The following is a 10,370-nucleotide window of genomic DNA, read 5'->3' as shown; positions in this document are numbered from 1 at the left end:
ATTTAGAAACGTAAGGCTTGAGCATATCAAGACGCTAAACCTCGGTGTGTTATTTTGATGATGGCTGAGTGAGGACCTGCCTTGTTCTTGAGTTCAGATTTTCTAAAGAGGCCCAATACTAAATCAGTTGCTGAATTATGAAAAAATAAACATAACATCTTACTAAAGGAACACTGAGCTATATGTGTATTAGTGAGAAACCTACTTGGCATATTCCTCTTGAATTTAAAATAAAGAAGCTGTCTCCTGGGCAAAGGCTGTCATTCTGTAGGGAAGACTTGAAATGAAATTATAAATCCACAAACAGAGATTTTATTAGAGTGGAAAACCTGATGGAATCATAACCACAGAAGCAGAATGTGGCAAAGGCGATGACGAACACGAGCTCTAGGAGATTCTTAAACAATTAGGACAACGGAGGGAAGAAAACAGAAATTAAGGATAATTTAATATTTATTCATATTGATTTCTCACATTAAAATGATATTTTCCTTTTGTAAAATTAATTTTGATAATTCTCGAGAACTTGTTTATTTAAAAAAATCAAAAAAAAAAAACTCTGAAGAAAGTTTCTGACTTGGGAAAACTTTTCTATCTAAAATAATGGCTGTTTTTTAGGAAAGAGGAAAATAGCTCCCAAACTCGGACTTCAAAAATCTGTGACATTGTCTTTATAAAAAGGAAGAAGAGGTTGGGTTGTTTATGCGGTATCCATTTCCTCCTTCTTTAAAAAAAATAATAATGTTTTATTACTTATTTTTGAGAGAGAGAGAGAGAGAGAGGGAGGGAGGGAGGGAGAGAATGGGGGAGGGGCAGAGAGAGAGGGAGACACAGAATCCAAAGCAGGCTCCAGGCTCTGAGCTGTCAGCATAGAGTCCGGTGTGGGGCTTGAACTCACAACTTGTGAGATCATGACCTAAGCTTAAGTCAGTTGCCGAACCTACTAAGTCACCCAGGCACCCCTCCATTTCCTCACTTCTATTACCCATATGCCTCCGATCTAAGCTGATTGCGATTTATTTGGCAAGGCAATGATTTTCAATCTGCAGCAGTGGGATCCTATGTTTGAATAAAGCTGTATATAGAGACCTGATGTATAAATCAAGTGTGAAGTCAGCCAGTATAGGTGAAGACTAGAATTTGACAGCAAGGGAACAATGCTCCCTTCTGATGGCTGCCCCTCCCCACCCAGTAGTCCCTGAGTTTTCTCCAAAAAAACCCATGAGAATAATGCCCCCAAACATTTTGTTTGTTTGTTTGTTTAAAAAACCTTTATTCATTTTTGATCAGGGAAAGGACAATCAATCTCAACGTCAACTTGTCACCTAACCATAAATTTGAACTTAACAGGATTCACTGCCCTAGACACTGCCGGACATACTTTGACAACATAACTTAAAATGAAAATCTCCCTTGTTCCCTAAGGTTGCCTGTTGAAAGAATAAGCAGTCCCTTGCAATAACCAACATTGGTACTTGGCCTAGGTTTAAGGTCAAACAGCAAAACAAGAGCAAAACAAGGCCAAGTGCATTGTAACTTGATAGCTAGCAAGTACAAACATCATTAAACAAAGAAAGTTGCAGGCACCAAATACAACAAAAGGCAGGTTCAGCAGCATAAAAAATTTACATTTCCTGGAAGGTGAGGTCAACTACTCTGCACAAGAACCCGTATGCCAATCCTAAAGGCTAATATAGAACCACAGAAACAAAACAAAAAAACCTTAAATCCAAGGACACTGAATATAAAATTTAAAGCTTAAATTTACCCAGGAAATTCTTCAAAATCTACAGTTAAAACTGCTTTTTGATTCACCAGGAAAATCTGTTGTAATAACTCGGGTCACCTTAGATTTGCATTGACATACATAAAATTTAAAGTATACTTTTCCTCACTACTCCTTCCTATGTCTGAATAAGGGATGTTTACGCAGCTCAAGCACTAATGCATTAAAAACGATGAAACCTACTAGCATGACTTTTTCTAAGAGCTCACACCACATTAACAGTTAACACCCAATATAGCTTCCTAAAAAACGCCCCACAAGAAAACATTTTGTTCAGTTTGGTGCTTGCTGCGACAATACCAGTAGACTACAACCGACTTCCTCAAGTCCCTACTTCAAATATCTGCATCTCACTTTTGCTCAAATTTTAACCACCTCATACCTCTGCCAAAATCCTTGTAACAATTTCTGATACTCTTAAACTGTAGCTCCAACACACTGTTTAACACTGCCTTTTCCCTGGGTATATCTGGATGTTTTAATCAAGAAAACAAGTAATGTCATGGTATTACGATTAGCCAAAGCTCTTTCTAACAGACCAGATTCTGATTGAGTGTATCATAACCAATGGCTTTCCAGAGACAGGAACAAAGCACAATTGCTTCTATTTATGAAAAGGAACTACCAACATGCTTTGTGCTAAAAAGGCACACTTCTTCACAATATAATCCAGAAGATTCATGGTTGGCTAGAAAGCTTCCACTAATGACAACACTATGACAAGGTCTCCAAATGCACAGAGAAACATTAAAGGTGTGGTGGAAACCTCAGTTAGCAGGGAAATGAAGCCTCAGAATATAGAATACATCTAAGAAAAATGGGGAACAGGGGGACACTGTAGCTGGCTATTCAAAAAAGGACCACCGTTTCTCCCTATGGACCAATATTCCCTCCCTACAAAATAAACTGTGCCTTAATTATTGTTTATTTTCAGTTACACTTTTACAGAGCTTTTTAGTACCTGATGCAGAAAAACAATCACATAAGGAAGCATTTATTTGAGGTTTAACATGAAATCACACAAATAAAATTTGTATAAACACAACTCCACACTGAGTCATAATACAGAGAGCAAAAGACAGAGTAAAAACAAAGAAAACTAACTGGCGGCTATATACAGTTGGACACAGTTGTGTCTTGTATGCTAGGAAGTCTTTTACAAATAATCACCTTAGATCAACAGAAGGCTGATCTTCAATGCCGTCTGTCCTGCAAGATGGGTTCAGCAATCTCCTCCTGTTTTCCCCAAAGTCCTCCTTTAGTATGGCTTGCCACCCCCTCGAGAAGCCTTGCCTTAAGTGCTCTGTTGGCCACTGTAGTCTGCATATCTGTGTCCATATCCATAGTCTCCCTAGTTATACCCAGTATAATCACAGCCACAGCCACTGTAGTTTTGATGACCACCAAAGGCACTATCGTAATTTCCATATCCTTGATCATAACAGTTATTAAATCCCTGGTTCCAGTTTTGGCCCTGACCTTGCCCATGACCCCTAGTACCACCTTGTCCACCAGCCACGGCACCTCTTCCTCCTTTCTGTTGTTGCTGTTGCTGCCTATAGACCTCGTTGGGTTGTGCAACTTGGATTTCACACTTCCCAGAACCAATTTGATGATATCTGCTTTCTAACAATTTCTTTCCTGGCTCTTCATCGGTATATGTGATAAAGCAAAGTCCTCTTTCATTTGGTTTTGTCTCCACGGGAAGTGCAATATTTTCAATATCTACAAAGGCTCCAAAATATTCTTCAGTTTGTTCTTCAGAAGTACCTTGGCTCAATCCACCCACAAACACCTTTTTGGGAGGTTCTTTCCCTTTTAAAGCTCTGGCCCTTTTGGGGGGTCTATCAATTTGCCATCCAGTTTGTGTTCTTTCAGTTCCCAAACCGTATCAACACTAGCAGCGTCTCTGAAAAGCACAAATCCAAATCCTCTCGAGCTTCCAGTCACTGGATCTGTTTTTATTGTACAGTCTACAATTTCCCCAAATCGAGACAAATATTGTCAGGTCTTTCTTGCTTGTATCCCAGCTCAAGCCTCCAATAAACATTTTGCCTTCATCCTGCGGATTCTTGCTCGCGGTTGATCTCGGATCCCTCTGCGAATCCCTCTATGCTGCTGTACTCGTTCATGTCCTCCATGGTGGTGGAGCTGTGGGCTGCGGGGGGCAGGGTGGGGGGTTGCTGGCGCGCAGTCTGGGTCACGGCAACAGCCGTGGCAGAGCATTGTATGGAGCTGGATTTCAAATGGTGGCGGAAGAGCCCCCCACCTCCCCAAATATATTCTTAACAGGATTTGTCTAGTTCAGATTCCATTCTACTCTATTCTCTGTGGTTAAACGCCTATTCATGTTTCTAAACTCCTGACACACGTTACTCTTCGGAAATGATAACAAATAATCACAATGATAGGCAAGAAGTCATTTTTTTTTCTAGTACAGGATTAACTGACAGTTTTAAACTTTTTTTGGTAAAAATATAAGCATAATAGGTAGGTGTTAGTATTATGTACAAATACTGTATTAAGATGTTATATTTCAGTACTATATCAGTGGGGGTTCTCCAGAGAAACAAAAATCAATGTGTGTGTGTGTGTGCGTGTGTGTGTGTGTGTGTGTGTGTGTGTGTGTGTTCAGAGATTAATTTTAAGGAATCGACTTGTGATTGTTGGGGCTGGCAAGTCTGAAATCTGTAGGGCAGGTCTGCAGGCTGCAGGGCTTGAGGTTTTAGTCTTGAGGCAGAATTTCTTCTTCTTCTTTGGTAAATTTCAGGTTTTGCCCTTAAAGCATTCTACTGATTGGATGAAGTCTACCTGTATCATTGAAGGCAAACCTCTTTACTTGAAGTCAAATTATTGTAGGTTTTAACAACGTCTATAAAATATCTTTATAGCAACACCTAGATTAGCTTTGGTTAAATAATTGGGTACCGTAGCCAACACATAAAACTAATCATCAAAAATAAAATGGAAAATAATTTTTACTTGATATATATACACAAAATAACTGCTAAATAAAATAACCTAGTAATTAAAAAATACAATATGTTTATTAAAAAACTTTTTTTGAGTTTTTTTAAATTTAAGAGAGAGACAAAGCATGAGTGGGGTAGGGGCAGAGAGGGAGATGCAGAATCCGAAGCAGGCTCCAGGCTCTGAGCGGTCAGCACAGAGCCCCATGCGGGACAGGAACTCACAAGCTGTGAGATCATGACCTGAGCCGAAGTCTGATGCTTAACCAACTGAGCCACCCAGGCACCCCCCAAATACAACACATTTAATATTTAAAAGTTACCATGCTTAATTCGAAGTTTTAAAATAATATGTGTGTGTGTGTGTGTGTGTACACATACATATAGGTGCCCTTCTCTGATAGTTGATTTTTGTTCCATGACAAATATTACAGATGAAGAAAATTTTCTTTCATTTTAGGATTTTGTTGGTTGAACTGTTAAGGTGAGCCCAAAAGAATCTTCTAATTGGTGTTAGGGTACTTTTGGCACCATATAAGCTCATCCCACTTTTTAAGAATGAGAATGTTTGTGTGCTTGTTCTCATTTGGTTTTACCATTAAAATCAATATTACTTCTGCTTAGATTTTATATCAATTTCTGTGTTCGGATCAGAGTATTATACAACATTCACATCTTCTATGTGAGATTCCGCTGTTAAAGTATTTACAAAGGACTTTAGCTTTTAGTGAATAGTCCAATGCTTACAAACTCTGGAAAACATTATTGGATTAATTTTCAAATGATGTGATATTTGGATATTTTAGAAAGGCTAAGAACATATATTGAATTTATAAGTTTAAAGACTTCTGTTGCTTCCAATATGGATTATTTTCTTAGAATGCATCTCATAGAACTTGTATACATATGTACTTATTAATATTTATTTGCAAAAATGTCTCGCGGTTTGCAACAAGGCCATAGAACACACTTATAACATGGCAACAGCCACCAATAATACTAATTGAGAAGCTTGTGACCACTTCTCTGTGTTCCTATTCTGGTTCCTGGTTATATCAGTATTAACCTTCAGCTTCCTACATCTGTAGGTCTGTCCGTCTCTTACTTTTGACATAGGTGGATTCTTTTGAAACTAGGAACCTGTTGATTGCTAAGCTTTCATTCCGACAAGAAAATTAAAATATCTTTTCTCTTTTACCTGATTTGTCGACTTTAAAAAATACACAATTTTTTCCTTTCACTTAATTTTTGTTTTGACACCTCTTATAAAAAAAATCTTGAGCCAATTTTGAAATTCCCCCACCTCTTTCTCTGGGATAAGGAGATTAGCATTTGCTAAAATAAATAATAGACATATTTCTTATAATAACAAAATAATCCTGATTGCTCCCTCCTGTCCCTGTATTGTTGTCATTCATTTCACTTCCACTTCTACTAAGGAAATCTACATCTACATCTGTATACACATAACACATATATATAAGCATACATAATCAAATACTTTGCTATTATCATTTTGAACAATCCATTATGTTAGATCAGTTAAGAATAAGAAAAATAGAGGGAAACAAGAAGGTGATCAAAGCGCACAAACTTCCAGTTGTGGGAGATACAAGTTCTGAGAATGTAGCGTATAGTGTGGTGACTATTCAAAAAGAGTAAGAAAAACAAAAGCTTTCATTTCACCTTCACCTATTTCCTCTTTGATGCTTTTCCTTTCATTATACAGCTCCGAGTTCCCAACCTATTTTATTTTCCTTCTCACTAAAGAACTTCTTTTAACATTTCATGCAAGCAGGTCTACTGGCAACAGATGTTGGTTCACAAATTCCGTACTTGCTTGGGTGAAATTTAAAATTGGCCTTGTACATGGAGCGCAGGGGGAAACCAAGGAAAGAGGCAGCCATCCAGATCCGTGGGCAGAAGGTTTAATGCACAAGGGAACTTACTTATGAGGCTTGTCTGGGTGGCCACAAGACCACTAGATCTCTGCACCTACTCACCATAATCTCAAACATTTATAGAGAGACCTTAACAGGGTTCCATCATGTATACAGCTCAGATGGCCTCAACAACACTTGCTCACTCAAGGCGGCATCTTGGGAGGTGGCTGGCTCTGGGAACAGGAGGCAGGGTGCATGTTTCAAAGATGGAGAGGGTGGAGGAGCCTCCCATGACCCGGGGCCAACTTGCTGGTCAACCTGTGACCATGTCTTCTCGATGACCTCCCCAGACACTCCAATCCTCAAGACCGACTGGATTTAAAAATTTTTCATGCCTCCCTCTTGTGCAACGGGCCTGGCATGGTCAGTAAGGGGCTTCACTAGCATGGAGGTGGCTCATTTGGCAGCTATCTGGCTACATTTGAAAGCAGGTACCATGGAAATAATTCAGGTTCGTAAAAAAAAAAAAAAAAAAAAAGGCACAGATTAAGATAATGATTCCCAAAATAAGTAACTTTTTTCCCACCAAGAGCCCACTGATTTACTGAGTCCTCCAGGCTGAGGATTATTTAGAGTTCATTTGCATCCTCCTGCGATTTAGTAAAGAGGATACATTAGCAGACTCATCAGGTATGAACACACAACAGTCTGTTTCTATAATGACACAGGTACCTCCTTGCGAGGCAATAATAATGTCTAAGGCGGTTCTATTTTGGAGCACAGCTTTTCCAATTAGAGACCTTTCAGTGTTCACTAAAGACAGCCATTGGCAGCTATCATTTAGGGCTTGTTAGTGAATGTAGTAAGGGCTTCTACATGTGCTATCACATGCCCTCAGGCTGATGGAGGGGACAAAAACTGTAGCCAAATGATCATACCAGTAGAAACGAATGTGCCCTCTTTCTTGAGGAGAGTGAGGTTATAAATTTTTGTTACCGTGGGAGGATTCTCCTCTGTGCCCAGGGAGATCAAGGGTGCAAGTGCCCCAAACACCCAAGTGGAAGCCATGGCCACGGACTGGGCCACACAACCACTGGGTCCCATTCAGGGCTACCCAGGGAATACCTGAAGGGGAGTAATGGGTCAGTGCGAAACCACTGGCTCTCCTTTAATGTGACAGAATGACTGGATGGTTCCATTCATATCCATCCTGTATTCCTGGCACAACTGGGTTGGTTCTGTTTAGAGTGTATTTCTCTTTCCAGCATAGGGGTACCCTGACGCTCAAATGTCCTTTACCTGGTGTGAGCTACATGAACTTATTTCAATCTGAGTGCTCTGATGGTGGTATTTCAAGCACCTTCCTGGTCATCAGTTTGATGCGCTGCCCATGTAGTTTGACAGAAAAAGAATACCCTTGTCGGGTGTTATCAACAGTGTGAGCCACAAGCCAGTTTTCTGGATCAGTACTGGTGATATCAGATGAATGAAGAGTACTAGTCCTAGCTTGTTTTCCTCAATGTACTGTTCTAGGCTTTCCAGTCCCCTCCCTGGTGATACCCCCCATGGCAACCTGATAAGCTAGAGAGGGGCAGCTGCCAATATACCCAACTGTTGGTCAAGCCCACTTGGTCACTGTCCTTCTATAAGAGTTATAGCTGTGGCCGGGGTGCCTGGATGGTTCAGTTGATTAAGTATCCAACTTCTGATTTTGGCTCAGGTCATGATCTCACAGTTCATGAGTTCGATCCCCACACCGGGCTCTGCACTGACAGTGCGGAGACTGCTTGGGATTCTCTGTCTCCCTCTGTCTCTGCCTCTCTTTCTCAAAAATAAACATTAAAAAAAAATAATTATAGCTGTGGCCTGATCCTTAGATGTTAATGTGGCTGCAGCTTTAGAAACTTCCCCTGGTTGTGCATCTATACATGTTGGCTGGGGAGGCAGCATCACCAGGCATGAGGAGCTATGGTGGGGGCGGGATATGCCAGATCAGGACACCTGCATTCTCCCATCATGCAATGGTGTGCATTCCACCCCAGGTACCATGTACTTCCACACGTCCAGCCTGCAGCAGGACAATGGGACCCCAGGGGAAACTGAGTAGCTCCCCCTCACCCAGGAGTACGAAGTAACTCACCCATCCCGATGGGAACATCCCACCGCAAATTCCAGTACATGACATCTTTCCCAGGCGCGATTATGCCTGGTGTTCTCAGCAGCACAGCACATTGATCTGCGGTCAGAGTCTGGCCAACTTCTATCTTCTGTGACTTTTGTACCTTTAACATGTTGGGTGTCTCTGCCGGGCTCCCAGTCTGGCATAAGGGGCAACAGGATCTACCAACTGATCATTCAAATGTATCAAAGGCTGGGCAGTACTTTAGTCCACTTGACCAAGGTGGTTTTACCTGTTAGTAATTTAACCTGCTGCTTTAATACTTCATTTTTCCTTTCTACCAGCCCTGCTGGTTGTGGTTTATAGGGGAGACGGAATGTCCATTCAATGTCAGGTTTTTTTTCCCAGTCTTGTACATCATGACCTTTGAAATGTGACCACCCCCGCCCCCCCATCACTATCTTTTCGACAAAGGTATCTGTTCATGGTACTCAGTTTCTCTAATCCCCTGATGGTGGCAGACTGGTTTGCACAGTGACAGGGGAAAGCTTGGGTTAGACCTGACACAATGTCCACATCAACCAAGGCATACTTAGAACCCTCATTTGAAGGGAGGGGGGCAATATAATCAATTTGCCAATCTATCACCAAATAGAAACACCAGTGGATGGCCCCAGACACCTTTGGCAGATGCTTTGCATATTGTTTAGAACACAGAATACATGCTGTTCCTGCAGTAACCAAGCACCATATTTCAAGGGTAATCTGGTGTCCTAGGCAACACCCACCTGGGCACTAAAATGGCCACTTTTCCTAGGCACCCAATCTGCTGTATCTCCTGAAGGGTGTGGGCTCACACCTGAGCTTGGGCATTAACTTCTTGATGGCCAGGGGAGTTTGGTCTGTTTCACTGTCCATCACCACAATATCCTTCTCTGCACTCTTCTGCACTTTCTCAGGAATTCCAACCCTTGGCATCACAATTAGGCTTTGTCATAAGCACTTGGACCTTACTCCCCTTAGCTTGCACCCTCCTAGCTTTGCCAAAGAGTATGCTAGGGTCTCCAGCTGCTTCTCCTGCTCTCCCTGCTTGTCTGCTAGCCCTGAAGGCATCAGAGTAGTGGACGCCACACTTCCTCTCTAACCTCAGCTCTTCTTCCAACTTTCTAACTCAAGCTTCAGCCTATCTGATTCTGGGGCAACAGCTGGCCCTGTGTTCGCCCCTGTCTTACGCACTAAGAAGAGTTGCCGGTGTTTCAATGTGTTCATGTTTTACTCGCTGTTAGGATGGAGTGACAACTTTCAAGCTTTTCACTTGTGGTTTCTTCCCTCTTTTTTGTTAGTGTACTAGTTATCTGTTTGTATGTAACAAAAGTGGCCAAAGTGCCACATAACAAAATGCCACTTTGCCCCAAACAACAAATTAGGAATTTGGGAGTAGCTTAATCCATTGGTTCTGTCTCAAGGTCTTTCACAAGGGTTGCAGTTTAAATGTGAGTCAAGGGGGAGCCTGGGTGGCTCAGTCAGTTAAGCGTCCAACTTCGGCTCAGGTCTCCATCTCATGGTTTGTGGGTTCGAGCTCCATGTCAGGCTCTGTGCTGACAGCTCGGAGC

The 10,370-nt window shown here is 41.5% G+C and overlaps 1 pseudogene; it reads right to left on the bottom strand.

Annotated features, from left to right (window-relative positions):
* Positions 1 to 2,759: 2,759 nt before the first annotated feature.
* On the bottom strand, positions 2,760 to 8,929 carry LOC121032685 (heterogeneous nuclear ribonucleoprotein D-like; annotated as a pseudogene).
* Positions 8,930 to 10,370: the final 1,441 nt, after the last annotated feature.

Source organism: Herpailurus yagouaroundi, unplaced genomic scaffold, assembly GCF_014898765.1.
Source record: "Herpailurus yagouaroundi ecotype Mexico unplaced genomic scaffold, PumYag 142, whole genome shotgun sequence".
Taxonomy (NCBI): Eukaryota; Metazoa; Chordata; class Mammalia; order Carnivora; family Felidae; genus Herpailurus; species Herpailurus yagouaroundi.
Note: the sequence above shows the minus strand (reverse complement) of the source record. Positions and strands in the feature narration are given on the sequence as shown.